Raw genomic sequence first — 16,745 nt, 5'->3', positions numbered from 1 at the left:
GCATTATTTTGGGGGGTGTTGTTTCTCAAAAAAATAGGGGCAAATAAGTAAAAATTCTCCCATTTGGATGATAGATAGATATAGGTAGTAACAACTCTTTGCATGAATAAACTTAATCTCAAAGCACTTGACAACTATTTTACTTGTATGTTATATCCGGTTTGGGTTTTTTCTTTAAATTTTCAGTTCTTGTGTCTAAGAACTGTCTTCCTTCATATTTGCATAGTGTTTAGCAGAATGGTGCCCTGATCTTGACTGTATTTCTTAATACAGAAATAAGAAACAATAATAATTAATAAAAATAACTAAATCTATGAAAGTTTACGGCATCCTTGTGAGGTAGGTAACTTATAGGAAATTCCCTTCACTCATCACTGAAATGCAGCTACCTCTGTAATAGACTAGAGCATCTGTTTAATTGATGCTCACAGCAATATAATACAATAGTTTAGGAGAGAAGGGGTGTGTGTGTGTGGAAATAATGTATTGTAGCTAAAATTAGAGTAGGTATCTAGGCAGGCACAGAGTAATTACTTAGGACAGAATTTGGCCTGGATATTGGTGTGAACAGCTCTGCTTTTATGAAGCATTCCATGGACTTGTTAAAGTCCATAAATAGTCAGGACCTCCTGTTTATTGCTCTCTACAATAGATGAGTTCTTTTGAGAGATGTACAAATATTGTACACATTGTATAATATCACACAGTCTAGCACCTTGGAGTGGGACCTGATGGTGCAGGCCTATCAGGACTCGAGCAGACCAGCAGAGGCGAGCCAACCCCCAATGCACCTGACTACCACTGAGACTAACGTTACCTGTGAATGAAGTATTATTTGGATGGGGTTTATGGTGAGAGACAGTTCTGGACCTCCATAAGATGGACAAGTAGTATCTGGGACTTGGGGATTGACCAAATTCCAGATGTATTGATTTGGATTGCTTAAATACTTGGATGTATATATATAATAATGAGTTTGCATGTTTCTTTTGACTGTTTTCCTCTTTTTCCCCAAATAAGCTGATACAGTGTTCACAAGGACTCATAGTGCTTGCGACTGGGGAAAAATCTGCAAATGTGACCAAGTTTTATTTAATGTCCCAGAGCCAAGAATAAGACTAAGGTTGTGAGTGAAGGCTTGAACCACAGTTTTATTTATTTTAGAAATGGACCACAAGATAGATTGTTGTAGTATTGGCACCTGGCAGATGGGTTACACATCTATATGAACATGGATGATAAGAGGGGTATTCAGTGAGAGAGGCTGGCAGTGTGCAGCAAGGGTCCAGAATGCCCTAAATTGAGATGGGGGTAATTTGGACAAATTATTGGAGTGCCAGGTTCCAGAGAGATGAATGCATCTGCAAGGGTATATCTTCTGCAGTATCACAGCTTCACACATTGTTAACAAACAAGCACACTTTGCCTTTTTGTTCTGTGGCTGCTGATCAAAATGGGACAAATGCATCCTTAAGAGCAGTGGAGTTAGTTATACCAGGAATGAACTTGTCCTCATTGAGGACTATACCCATGGCAAGTTCCGAATTTTGAAAAGAAGAAATTTTTGAGTCATTAGCACACAAAAAATACTTCTGAAATATTTTGTGCCTAGTGAAAGAAAACTGTGCCATCATTGCAGGAATAGCAAAAGAGAATATTGGGTGTGACTGCAGCAGGTGTTAACAGGGTGGTCGAAGAGAGGGAGATAATGCAATTGGCTGTTCAGTGCCTATGTTTATTCCTGAGGGTCAGTCCTAGGCCAGGTCTACATTAGCGACTTGTGCCATAACAGGTATGCCGTAGAATCATAGGACTGGAAGGGACCTCGAAAGGACATCTAGTCCAGTCCTCTGAACTCATGGCAGAACTAAGTATTATCTAGACCATCTCTGGGAGGTGTTTGTCTAACCTGCTCCTAAAAACCTCCATTGACAGAGATTCCACAACCTCCCTAGGTAATTTATTCCAGTGCTTAACCACCCGACAGGAAGTTTTTCCTAATGTCCAACCTGAACTGCCCTTGCTGCAATTTAAGACTATTGCTTCTTGTCCTGTCCTCAGAAGTTAAGGAGAACAATTTTTCTCCCTCCCTCCTTATAACAACCTTTTATGTACTTGAAAACTGTTATCATGTTCCCTCTCAGTCTTCTCTTCTCCCAACTAAACAAACCCAGTTTTTTCAAGCTTCCCTCGTAGGTCATGTTTTCTAGACCTTTCATCATTTTTGTTTCTCTTCTCTGGATTTTCTACAGTTTGTCCACATCTTACCTGAAATGTGGCTCCCAGAACTGGACACAATACTCCAGTTGAGGCCTAATCAGTGCAGAGCGGAAGAATTACTTCTCGTGTCTTGCTTACAACTGTCCCATTAATATATCCCAGAATGATGTTTGCTTTTTGAGCAACAGTGTTACTGTTGACTCATATTTAACTTGTGATCCACAATACCCTGAGATTTCTTTTGGCAATACTCATTCCTAGGCAGTCATTTCTCATTTTGTATGTGAGCAGCTAATTGTTCCTTCCTAAGTTGAGTACTTTGCATTTGTCCTTATTTACTTCAGGCCATTTTCCAGTTGGTCCAGATCATTTTTCATTTTAATCCTATCCTCCAAAGCCCTTGCAACCTTTCCCAGCTTGGTATCATTCGCAAACTTTATAAGTGTACTCTCTATGCCATTGTCTAAATCATTGATGAATATATTGAACAGAACTGGACCCAGGGTTTACAAAAGTGGCATGTTTTGTGTGTTGCATTGTACTTGTAATTCAGAGGTGATTTCTTTTTAGATTCAAATTAGAAGATTATTCATGGAGAATATTTTGTATTGAGAGATAAAGATGAAATAAAAGTAATAACAAAATGTATGTGTGGTAAATGTCACATATCTTACAGCCAATGTGAACTTTCATAAAATAGCCTGAATATTGAGATGCAGGAGAAGAAGAGGAGTTTTCAATGATTTGATATTCCCTTTTTCATCACAGATGCATTTTCTGTCTAAAATTAATTTTTGATTTACTTGCAATTGATTTGATTTGAAACCTGCTTCTTAAAAATAAACCTTGACGGTGAAATAAAAGCAAAAGGGAAAATCATCTTGGTCAAATTGGTTTAGTGTTATCTGCTGCTACCTTTGTCATACTATAACCAGTGTCAATACATTTTCACTCACCCCTTAAAGCTTTACCCTTTATCACCCTCACTGTTATCCTTAAGGATCAAAACTCCCATTGATCTTTACAAGTGATTGGAAGGTCAGTGGCCATCTTACCTGATTAAAAATTCCTGGTTGGGGCCCCAAAGTGAAATATAATAATATCCATACTTCTACTGCCTTTCCATTTGAGCAGTGCACCTTGACACAAATTTCCCCTGGCATTTAATAGGGGCTAGTATATCCTTAACTCTATCCAGTGACTGCCTGCAGTGTCTGCTTTAGTTTCTCATATGGTATAAGGTACACATATGATGCAGAATTCTTCTCAGTGAAAGTGCACTTCAGCTTACTGCAAGGAAGAACATCAAATCTTGATTTAAAAGTTGTCAGTGATGGAGAATCCACCATGACCCTTGTTCAGTTGTTCCAATGGCTAATTATGCTCACTTTTTAAAAACGTACACCACATTTCCAGTCTGAATTCATTTAGCTTCAACGTCCACATTTTGGGGCTCCCTCGGTCTCTCCTGTTGAAGTTGTTGCACTTTGGATAAATACAAAAAGAGTAGTTGGGCCAGAGAGAGAGTGAGTGGGAATGACACTAATCCAGTGGATGGGGCACCTATCCAGGGGGGGGGGGGGGGGGGGCAGGAGCCCCCGGGTCAAATCTCCCTGCTTCACTCACTATCTTTATTTATCCAGAGTGGACCAGGCTCAACAGGAGAGACTGAGGAAGTCCCACAGCTCAGTAATTAGAGCCTTCTCCTGAGAGATGGGATACCCCCTGTTCAAATCCTTTCCCCTCCTCTGCCAGGGAAGGGGGAGTTGAACTTGTATTTCCCACATACCAGGTGAGTATTCTAACCACTGGACTAATGAGTAGGGCACCACCACCTCCTCCAGCTGTTTTGTGTGGAGTGAGTCATGCCTGCAAGAAACAACATAGGCACCTAAGTCAGGAGAGGGGTTCCTGTTTGTGAGTCTTCAGCAGAGCTAGGCATGTCCCTGCATCCTGGATTTAGGCACCTATGGCTGAGAAAGTGCAGGGCTTGATACGGCATCTCGCGCTGGCTAGCTTAGGTGGGCGGCCACCTAGTGTAGGTGCCTATCTCTCCCCATTCTGTGTGGAGCCACCTAGGTGCGCAACTCTGCTTTGTGGATTGCAAACTGCACTGCAGAATTGTTCCTTTGAGTTTCTAACTTTTAGGTACCCTGACACTCAGTATTGCAGCGCCTAAGTCCCTGTATGAATTCCACCCTTACTGTCTGTACTGTGACTGCTCTTATGTATAAAGAGAATTTCTGTTTCCAGAGGTATTGTGCCATCACTTTTCACCATCCCCAACTTCACTAAGAATGAGACATTATAAAATAGATTAGAACACTGCTCAGCCTTGCTTTTGCAGACTTATTTGAAGGTTACACCTAATTTGATGCAATTTTGATGTTCAGGCTCCCAACTGCGAGGAAGCCCACTAGCAGTACATCATTCATAACGAACAAGCTGCTGAGAAACCAAAAACAGCTTTAAATAACAGTTGGTATATTTAAAAAGGTGTTTTAGGTCTCTATGCAGAATAAAATGCACGTTACTGCAGCCTCTGGCTTGTCACAAACTTTAAAAGTCTGAAGATCCTGGCTCTGTGGGAAACTAACCTCTCCAGGCAAAAGATCGGCCTAATGCAGAATCCCAGTATGAAAAGTTGCATTAAGATAGTGAATGAACTCCTCTCTTCAGGCTAATTTTTGCTTATCCCACTTCACTGCTGATTGGACAGTAAACAAGAATGACAACTGAATTTGATAGTGGAATCTAGTCTTGCAGGTCATGCAAGACACAAAATCTTACATTAATATTTCCCCTCATTCTCCATAATATTCTGTATTAGGGAGCATGAGGGACTTTTATGTATCCCCCTCCCTGGGAATTACTATTTTTGAGAGTTATGTCTAGTCTAGCTTTAAATTGTTTGAGTTAATTATCATTACTGAAATGAATTAGGCAATTTTATAAGTAGTGTTACTGTAACATATAGCCATAACAAGAATAAAATTCAGAATGGAGGCTAAATTCCTGAGTTTTGCAGCATACATAGCTCATAAAATCTCATATTTTCTGATATTTCTAAAATGTACTGCCCCCATGCATGAGTTCAGGACTGAATGACATTTTGAATTATTGTCCATGGCTCTGGGAATTTCCTTAGCATTTTTGTAGATCCCACTAAACCTCAGACATTTAACTTTAATATTAGCCATATCATCAGTTGTTGCAAATCTGCATACTCGCATTCAAGTCAATGGCACTATGCCGTTTTACATCAGCTAAGGATCATCCCCAATATATTTGGTCGTCATGGAAGACAGGTGTCAGTGTATAGAAAATGTAATGTACCCAGCTCACAAATAAAGGACTGGATATGGAAGTTAAAGAAAGTTTTATCTGCATACAGTCTTGAGCATTAGTTCCAGCGTAAATTGTCACTGAAGAATTGGTATTTCACAGCGCTGGTGTCATAAATATAAAGGGAAGGGTAAACCCCTTTGAAATCCCTCCTGGCCAGGGGAAAGCTCCTCTCGCCTGTAAAGGGTTAAGAAGCTAAAGGTAACCTCGCTGGCACCTGACCAAAATGACCAATGAGGAGACAAGATACTTTCAAAAGCTGGGAGGAGGGAGAGAAACAAAGGGTCTGTGTCTGTCTGTATGCTGGGTCTTTGCCGGGGATAGACCAGGAATGGAATCTTAGAACTTTTAGTAAGTAATCTAGCTAGGTATGTGTTAGATTATGATTTCTTTAAATGGCTGAGAAAAGAATTGTGCTGAATAGAATAACTATTTCTGTCTGTGTATCTTTTTTGTAACTTAAGGTTTTGCCTAGAGGGGTTCTCTATGTTTTTGAATCTAATTACCCTGTAAGATATCTACCATCCTGATTTTACAGGGGGGATTTCTTTATTTCTATTTACTTCTATTTTTTATTAAAAGTCTTCTTGTAAAAAACTGAATGCTTTTTCATTGTTCTCAGATCCAAGGGTTCGGGTCTGTGGTCACCTATGCAAATTGGTGAGGCTTTTTATCCAACATTTCCCAGGAAAGGGGGGGGGGTGCAAGTGTTGGGAGGATTGTTCATTGTTCTTAAGATCCAAGGGTCTGGGTCTGTAGTCACCCAGGCAAATTGGTGAGGCTTTTTACCAAACCTTGTCCAGGAAGTGGGGTGCAAGGTTTTGGGAAGTATTCTGGGGGGAAAGACGCGTCCAAACAGCTCTTCCCCAGTAACCAGTATTAGTTTGGTGGTGGTAGCGGCCAGTCCAAGGACAACGGGTGGAATATTTTGTACCTTGGGGAAGTTTTGACCTAAGCTGGTAAAGATAAGCTTAGAAGGTTTTTCATGCAGGTCCCCACATCTGTACCCTAGAGTTCAGAGTGGGGGAGGAACCTTGACAGCTGGTGAAAATGAAAGCAGCAAAACACCCAAATATGCTTCTAATTGTGCCATGGCCTTTCTCTCTACAGGTTCTTCCCACTAGTCCTAAATGAGCTGTGACAAAGCAAGAGGAGTGAAGTACTGCTTCCATTGAAATCAATGAGAATTTTGCCATTGGCTTCAGTGGAGCCAGGATTTCATCCAAGGTGTACAGGGCTCATCTGAAGCCAATGGAAAGACTTGGGTGGGCTTTAACAGTCTTTGAATAAGGCCCAAATTCAGCAAGGTCTCTGTATGAATATGTATTTTCATTTTTTTTACTTGATATTATACATGTGGGAGCCAGAATTATTTTCATTGTTATTTGTGTTTGTTAAGGTTGTGTCTAAAGGCCAATCAAGAGTGGGGCTGCATTTTGGTAGGCATTGTATGGCCACAGAGTAGTAGATAGTCCCTGACTCAAAGAGCTTATAGCCTAAGTAGAGAAGATGGCTACAAGGTGCAAGCAGAGGTATAACAAGCAAACAATGTGATGGCAGCAAACATCATGTTAGAATTCTTGAGATGCAGTCATGGGTTTGTGCAGAGAGATAATAGGTTTCACTGGGACAAGATGGCTTTTAGCAAGCAATATACACAAGATTCTGCTTTATGTTTTAAGGAAGAGATGAGCATACTCAGATCTGATAACTGCCTTCCCCCGCCCCTGCTCTGTCCCCCATGTATATAGGACATATTTAAAGTCATGTTCATTGATCATCTTTCTATTTCTCTTGGCCGGTTTTCTTAGACTTGCTGGAAGCTTAGCATTCATCTTGCTGGATACTGTCTCCCTCATTTGCTTTAAATAGAGCTGTAGCTAATTGTTCATCAGCGTTGCCACTCACTTGTGGAAGTTCATGAGCTATCTGCCGTTTGTCAGAAGCTTTGCTCTTCATCATCGTCATCCTGAGTGTGCATGTTTGGCTTAACAACCTCCCTCCCATCCCCCAAAAAGACCATTAAAAATATCATACCACTAAGAATGAGGAAGCTAAGCAAGCTGCTTTGTTGGTTAATGAGAAACAAAAATAAAATTCCCATAATCAAATAGGTCAGCTGATGGGAAAAATAAAGCATTTTGGAGATTCCTGGGTAAAAATATGGAGAGGGTTCAGTAAGACATATTATGCCAATTTTTGATGTACATTTTATCAACATTAATTGGATAGTTTACAATGAAAGCCATTGCCTGTGATATTCTAACTCCAAAGATGTTCCAAAAAAGCATTTTAAGTGTTTCTTAACTTAGTTTCTATATATGACAGTGGTAACAAGTGATGCTTAAGACTGAAATTATAGGTTTTAAAAACTGGAAATGTTTCTAATGGCACAGGCATGGGATGCAGAGTGAAGACCGGGTTCTATTTGTAGGCAGATATTTCTCTGTGCCTAAGTTGATCCATCTCTATAATAGGTATACAACCGTAGTTATTTGTATTCACTTTTTTAAACGCCATGCATTCTTTGTTCTGTATGTGTTCTCATTTATTTTCATGCAACACTTTTTTGCAAATGTCACCAGTTCCTAATTATTGTTACAAAGGATGAATTTTTTTATTCTAAATTTATTTTATGCATTTTCCAGATGTGCAGAAATAGGGAAAAGTCAGTACTAATGTTAGCAGTGCTGGAAGGGTCTCAGCAAGGCGCTTGCTGGAGGCATGATCCAGGAGCTCCATCTGAATCTGTATATCATGTTGGGGGTTGGTTTTTTGTGTGGTTTTGTTTCACTGATGATAGAATTGAAAGGTGGAATTTTCAGAAGTGCTAATTATTGGCCTAATTCAGCTCCCAGTAAAGTCAGCGGGAGTTTTCCTCCAAACACATAAAAGATGCTAAATCTGGAGAAGCAAAACATGATCATTTTTAGTTTTACTTTTAATGGACATCTGGACTTTAATCTAAGGTCTTTTCCAGTAACATGCAGGTGGCTGCACTCTCAATCAGAGGCTTTTTCTATCCTGAAATAAAACTGGCTGGATTAATTCCAAGCAAGACATTCTCTGCACTACCTTCTCAGTGGAAAAGGCAATTGGTATTTCTCCAAAATCTACTAAACTAAAAGCCAGGAGGGTGGGGGAAAATGATGGCCGTGCACATTTTAGGTAGTAAAATAAAATTATCTGAAAATCTCCTCTTTGAACTACTCAGGCAATTTCAAAACTAGTGAAGTGCACTGCAGCACTTAGAAAAAAAGATTACGATCCCAAAAGGTAAAAGTGGCAGGTGTCCCGCTAGGGGAAGTGATTTGGACTTGTGTTCTTTTATAGCCAAAAGAACTTGAGCTAAAAGTTCTGGATATGGATATCAAGGATGATCTTGCAGAAAGCGTGTTGGGTTCCAATGTTGGAAGCCTCTAAAACACCCAGGAAGGAAGCCGCGTTATCATAACTTTGTCTGGTCAAAGGGCTCAAGGCATATTTCTGCATTTTGCACTTACTAATTTTTGGGTGAGTTTGTGTGGTTGTTTGTGTTTTTCATTTTCTTTCAGGTTATTTAAAGTTACGGGGTCAGCTGAGATTGTGAGTTTGGGGACTATTTGAGCCTTTGTTCCCTGGATCATCTTTGATCATCTTTGATCAGCTTCAATCAGCCTTGTGATCACCTTCCCCCGTGTGAATAATGAGGTAGGGCTGACCTAGGAGAGAAGGCCTTAAAAACCAGAGGCTAAGCAACCATGGGAGCTAGCAACCAGGGAAGCTTGTAAGAGGGAGTCTTAATATAATCACTATGGTTAGGAAGGGCCACATCACCAGTGCCAACGCTGCTCCTGTCTCCTCCACCTATGACTGTATCCAGAGAACCTGACCATGGCTATCTCTACCCAAATCCTGGTGTGGATTTGCAGACATCGTTGCCCGCATTTTCCACTCTCAGAAAGCCAGGCTGGGGGGAGCGTCCAGAGTGAAAGGTGCCTGCTGGTGGAATCTCTCAGGGAGAGCTACAGGAGTAGGTGGCCAGGCTGAGAAGCATCTGTGTGCCCACGAGGAATTCCTCAAGAGTATTCCTATGGAGACGTCCAAGGCTGAGGAAGCTATCTAGCTAAAAAGGACTGCTCTCATGCCACCGGGGGAGGAGGAAATAGCTCTGCCACAGGGAGGACACCAGCTCTTGGTTACTTCTGGCAGCCTGGAGCCTTGGTTAGCTAGAAAGATGGGGGGATATTCTACCCTGCTTCCAATTGCCCGCTCTCTAGGATGGGGATGCCATTCAAAACCACATACTGCATATGTTGCCGGAGATGGTATATTCTGCTACTGCAGAGACAGCAAGCCCAAGCAGATGCTTATCTTGTGGATGAGGGGCAGGCCCAGTTTGAATGCTTGATCCCTATGAGCCAGCATGGCATGTAAGAATTGGTCACTGCCCAAAGGGAAGGAGGTGCCTTCATCTGGGACTAAGGAACCAGGGTTGGAGGGGCAGTTGAGACAGTTTGTGAGTGATGGAGGTAGCGTTCCTTTTAGGTATGTGGGATTTGTTATATTCCAATTGGCTAGTCTTTAGAATGACAGTCTTTACAGTGTCTGTGCTGAAAAAGGTGTTGGGATAGCTCTGTGCTTTGGAGTGAATCCTGCAATCTATCCTGTTAGACCTATTTGTGATGTGAGCATATAAATGCTTTATATTGTGCCATTTAGAAGTTGATAGGAGGGTATATTAGGAAACTATAAAACACTTGCCCTCTGAAAACCTAAGGGGTCTTAGATTGAATACCAAAAATTGAGCCACCCAAAATCACTAGCCAATTTTGAAAATGTAGGCCTATAATTGATTATTTACCAAATGTTCTTTATTATAGTTATGTAAAGCAGAGGTTAATTTTAATGTTAGACCACAACTTTGTCAAGAAGAATTTTCTTCTCTTCTTGGATTATGCTGACTTTTTCTCTTTTGTGCTAAGAGACTGAGCAATCTGTGGATACCACGAAACAGTAAACATTATGGGAGGCATTAAGGGAAAGGAAAACTCAGCCAAGATAACCTTATGTCTACCACTACTACCTACACCTAACACCTGTTTACGTCCTGACTTCAGCTTGCCTAGTCATAGAATCGTGGGACTGGAAGGGACCCCGAGAGATCATCTAGTCCAGTCCCCTCCACTCATGGCAGGATTATCCTCTGCCTTGTAACTTACCTGCTGATTGATAATAGGGTTGGCAGGAAAAAGGAAAGTATAGTGGAGGCCCTGTGTTTTTTAAATTTTGGTTATAGTAATGAGTACTTTCAGATATTTCTGCACCAGAATTATGTGGTTTCTCCAATGTCATGTATTTATTTTGTTTTTACTGTATAAAGCATTATTGCTCTATTGAGTAAAAATTACATAAGAATGGCCACACTAGGGCAGACCAGTGATCCTTCTTGTCCAAGTTCTATCTTCCAACAGTGGCCACTGCCAGATGCCTTGAGAGAATGAACAGAACAAGGCAATTATTGAATTATCTAGTCCCCAGTCCCAGCTTCTCGCAGCTGGAGGTTTAGGGACACTCAAAGCACGGGGTTGCTTCCCTACCTAGCTTGGCTAATAGCCCTTGATGAACCTCTCCTCCATGAACTTATCTACTTCTTTTTTTTTAACCCAGTTATACTTTTGGTCTTTGCAACATCCCCTGGAAATGACTTTCACAGGCTGCCTGTATGTTATGTGAAGTACTTCCTTATGTTAAATTAAAACCTGCTGCCTATCAATTTCATTGAGTGACCCCTGGTTCTTGCGTTATGTGAATTAATAGATGGACAGTGGATGCTATAGTAATACTTACCTATCTCACAGGGATGTTGTAAAACTTAGTTAACTAACATTTGTAAATCACCTTGCAAATCCTTGAATTCAATGTGCTATAGGAAATCAAAATATTATTGTTCAAGTATCAGTTGGATGGAGACAGTCCCACATAACTGCAGTCAGTATTTTAAGGGAACTTTTTAATAGTCATTATAAAATGGCTCATTTAGTTCTCAAATTTATAGCACCACCTGGAACAGTGTCTGAGAATATCAAGGTACCAGCCAACTCTCAGTTTTAAAAGCAGAGGCTTTCCTTCTGAAAGGAGGAAATGTGTTCTTGATAACTCCATTTTGTCAGAAGAGGGCCACAGTTCTCCTAAAAGATACTTATGATACACATTTCTGTTCTCTGTGAAGAGGTACTAGCTATTAGCTAGGATAGGCAGGGATGGTGACCCTTGCCTCTGTTTGCCAGAAGCTGGGAATGGGCGACAGGGGATGGATCACTTGATGATAACCTGTTCTGTTCATTCCCTCTCGGGCAGGTGGCATTGGCCACTGTCGGTAGACAGGATGCTGGGCTGGATGGACCTTTGGTCTGACCTAGTATGGCTGTTCCTATGTTCTTACGAATGATTCCCCCAGAGGAAGAGGAGGAGTCCAATATGATGAAGTAATATGGTACTGAACAAGTCATATTTTTAGATGGAGGGAAAACATGAGTTGCTTGAGGGAAAAAAAATTCCAGACACTTTGACTGCCCTTGTTTTCAGTTGGTTCTGGTTGCTGTTCCAGCTCCTAAGAGGAAAATGTCTCTTGTTGTGTGTCCTTATTTGGAAGGAAATGTAGAGAGTCAATGGAGTTGTAAGGAAATCAGTGGAGCTGCACCTGCTTACACTAGGGGTGCATTTGGCCTGATGACTGGTGGAGATGAGAAATACATGCCTCGTAAATGATATGTCTTGAATGACCTTTTACAAATATAGCAAGATTCTTTTGAATTGAAGAAGTGAATACATTTATGCTAGTGCTTCCCCATGGAAATGGTGATATGGAAAAAGCATGTAGTGTAATCAGGAAAAAAACAATCAGACTTTAGATTATTTCAACAAGTCAAGGTTACTCCAAGGTCGCTGCTGCAGTTAAGAAATTCAAGGAAGAAGCTAAGCACTTCTGATCAGTGAAAGTGAGTGATAAAATTTACAAAGAAGTGGAAAAATAGCTGGTGTTGAGCTGATACAACAAATAATTAGGTTCCACAGTAATAATAACTTGCAACTAGTTTCAAAGCTATGTAGCTTTCAAATGTTACAATAAAGTGGGTGAACCATTACAATTCACTCAAGAGCATTCTGATCCTCAGGTCTTTCTCATATGATTTGAATGGGGGTTGCATGGTACCTGGGGTGCAGATATAAAATAAATTGATTACATATAAGTTTTCTTCTATTTTGGCATTTCGTGCTTGGCTGCCCCGCAACTATTATTGAACAGCTATATATGCTTCCTTACTGGTTATATCAATTACTTGGTGCTTTGCAGTTAAATTGGTGTCAGATAATGAGTTATCGATCATTAACTGGACTGAAAGTGAGGGGATGGATGGCCTGGAGGTTTATCAGGATAACCTCTAACTGCCATGTTTGCATAGTTATCTGTCATGCTATCATGAAAGCCAGCGTTTTTAAAAAACCTACTAGGTCATGTAACTTCACTACCAAAGTTTCCTACTAGAAGAGCTGGTTAAATTTTTTTTTTGAAAGAACATTTTTGCATCAGAAATTTGTTGTTGTTGTTGAAATAGAAATATTTCATGGGAGTGTGTTGATTTCAATGATTCAAAATTGAAACGGAATGTTTTGTTTCATTCCAACTGCCTTCTTTTGTTTCAACTTTTACATATTGTATTAATTATAGTTTATATTGTAGTTTTGAATTATTGGAAAGTTTTATTTTGATAAAGTTGCTGCAATGTTTAAACATACCAATATTCCACAATTTCCATTCTAAGACTTTTTGTTCCGATTTGGGATAAAAACAGATTTTGAAAAGTTGTTGTTGTAATTTCCCACGAGACAGAAATTCAGTTTTCCAACCAGAACTACCTACATGTTCATTGTCCAGTCTGGTAGGTATGCTGAATAATGAGGCTTCCACCTCTTCTCTAGAGAGATTACTTCACCCTATAAGTTTATTGCTCTTAGAAAAGTTTTCCTAATAATCAACCTAAATTTTCCATTTCTTAATATCATCCCAAGGGACCGCCATACGTTTTGTTTTTCCTACTGGTTGGAATGGACTTAACTCTTGATTTATACTCCAGTTGGACGTATGCACACACTCACCAAATTATGCACAGAACCTTCAGTTTGTTGTTGTTCTGACAGTAAGGCAAACACTATCTCTTTTAAAAATTTTCCTAGTGGCTGCAATGATCACTTTGAAAAAATGATCATGAGAAAGAGTACTTCCTGATGGAACTGCAGCCAAGGAAAGGACATTTTTGTCATAGCAGCTCCAACAGTCTCTGCAAACTTAGATCTACAATGGACAGCCATGCCTTCATGCTCTGTCTTCTGGACAGCTCACATTTCTAAGGCTATGTCTACACTACTGCGGTACGCTGACCTAAGTTATGCAACTCCAACAACAGTTGTGTGACTAACGTAGCTGGAGTCAATGTAGTTTAGGTTGACTTACTGCGGTGTATGCACCATGCTGGGTTCACGAAAGACACTCTCCGATCAACTTAGCTTACTCTTCTTGTTCTGGGTGGAGTACCGGGGTCAACCGGAGAGCGCTCTGCCATTGATTTACTAGACCCGCTAAATCAATTCCTGGTGTACTGATCGCCAGTGCATTGATCCAGTGGTAGTGTAGACATAGCCTTTAGTAGCTACTACTCCAGGAGTCTGTGGAGCATGTAAAAATAGAAGGTACATCTTGATTCAGCTGATGAGGCGGAAGATTGCTCTTATATATAATACATGTTTTTAAACATTTAATGGGGCTTCTACAGCAGAAAGACTGAATGTTTTCCCCATTGAATGAATCTGTTTTGTCTGCTTCTTTCATTCTGCAGGAAATTATGTATAGCACATTTCAGTCAATACATGAAGCTGCTCTGCTTAAGTCACACGTGACATGCTGGCTCTGTTTAGGAGTGGATAGAGTATGGTGTGTTTTTATTTTTGTTTTAAACCTCAGAGGAAAAAGAAACCCAATTTGTTTGTTCAGCTATTTGGAACAAAATATGAGCTGCTCTAGGCTGGTGAAAATATTATTTTTAAGCTTTTTAAAAGGATTTATTTGCGCTGTCTAATTAAAATACAGACATCAAATAGCTGTTTAACAGAATTGATACCTTATCCTCATGCATGTTTTTCATTCAGTTTGAATGAAAGACTGATCAAATGCAGCACTCCCGTGAATTCACTTCAAATCAGAATTACCCCTCGGTAAACTTTTTTCAAATCAAGCACTGAAATAAAGGATCTTTATGTAATGGTTGTGTGCAGAGATTTCTAAAAGGAGCTGGAGAGTTTGGAAAAGGAGGAAAATGGGCTCAAACTAGTACATTAAAATCTCTGAATGATAGAAAAACACTTTTAAAAAAAATGAGAGTTCATTTAAGCCTGCCTGCAGGCAGCTTTCTCTTGTGTGACTTACTCCCAAGGCCCATCTGTACATAAACATGAACTACTCTTGAACAATTTCTCTAATGTAGTGCATGAGATAAAAATGTATTTGCCTGAAACCATTGGGCATGAATTTTGTTTCACCATTATTCCTCAACAAACCATATTTATTATGGCAAACACTATAAAAACCTCTGTACGCTCCTAAACTGCTGCAAAATTGCGCTAAGTGCAGAAGGTGCTATGATTTACATCAGTATGAGGATTTGGCACTGCAAGTCTCTTTAAATACTGTACCGGTAAGACCACAGATAAAGTATCATGTTCTAATCTCCCTAGGAAGTAGTAGACAAATTAGAAATTAATGTAGAGAAGTAAAATGGACAAGGAGTTGATGGGGCAAATTCACAAAAAAGAATGATAGGATAGCATTCTGTATGTACTGAACACACATTCATCCAGTAACTCAGGAGTTAATTACTACATCTGTTATGGATGTGTTAATATGTACACCACAAGTTAGTTTTTGATATCAATTTCATCTCCAGTGGAAATCAAGAGCAATTTGATTGAACTGAATGGAATTAGGAATGATGTACTCCAGTATAATTTAGGCCAGTAGGCCCAGATATCTGCTGCGCTTCTGTTGTCTAGAAGTTTCGGGAAACAGTGTAAAGGTTGTGAGAACTGGTTCTTTCCCCTGCAGTCTAATATCAGCCTTCATCTGGAGAAGTGCTGTGCTCAGAGTGATTTAGCAGTAGAGTGCTGACCTTTAGCAGTGGCTGAAGGATGGCCTTGTGATTAGAGTGCTGGCCTGGGAGTATCACACTGAGTTCCGTGCTCTGTCATTGTGTAATCCAGGGCAAACCACTCAGGGCTAGATTCACAAAGAAATGGAGGTGTGATGCTGCTGGCATCACTTTTAAGTGCTAAAGCCTGAGTTTGGTGCTAAACTCTATGCATGGGGAGAGAGACATGGCTTAGAATGAGATTCACAAAAGCCAGCATGTGAGATGGCTCCCTACCTGAACTAACCAATGGGAAAGGCCAACCTGAGGGCTGTGTGCTGAGCCTCACCCCTGTCTTGGAGATAGATGCCTGGGGGCAGGGAGGCACCTCCCTCCATCTGGGATTCTGAGCTGAAATCTTCTCATAATGTTAGGTTCCTGTGCCATTTTAACAAGAAGCCAGGGGAGGGTGGGAAGGAGGAGAGGACTCCCCTCATAACTTTTAGCCCAGGGGTTAGGATACTCGGCTGGGAGGAGGAAAACTGCCAGTTCAGATCCCCCTCCTTCTCCTGAGGGGAAGAAGGGATTTAAACTGGGCTTTGCCACTTCTCAGGTGAGGCCTTAGCTACGGGGCTGTGGTATATTTGGATATAGGGCTTCCTGAATCTCTCCCGTTGAAACTATTCCATTGTGGGTTCAATAACTTTAGAAAATCATTGGACCAGAGAGAAAGGAAGACTGAGGCCAACTCTGATACTGTAGTCTGGTGGTTAGAGCACTCAGCTAGGACATAGATTACCCAGGATCCAGTCCTTTCCCTGCTGCTCCTCAGAGGGAAGAATGGATTTGGACTGGGGTCTCCCACCTAAACACCCTCACCACTGGACTAAAAGTTATGAGGGAACTCCCCACCACAGCCATTTTGTGTAAGCTTCCCTAAAGGGGCCCTGTCTGGTAGGCGAGGTCTGAGCACACTTACTGGATTGAGCCCCACCGGCAGGTTAGGTGGAGGAAGCCTAT

This window comes from Caretta caretta, chromosome 5 (assembly GCF_965140235.1).
Source record: "Caretta caretta isolate rCarCar2 chromosome 5, rCarCar1.hap1, whole genome shotgun sequence".
Taxonomy (NCBI): Eukaryota; Metazoa; Chordata; order Testudines; family Cheloniidae; genus Caretta; species Caretta caretta.
Note: the sequence above shows the minus strand (reverse complement) of the source record.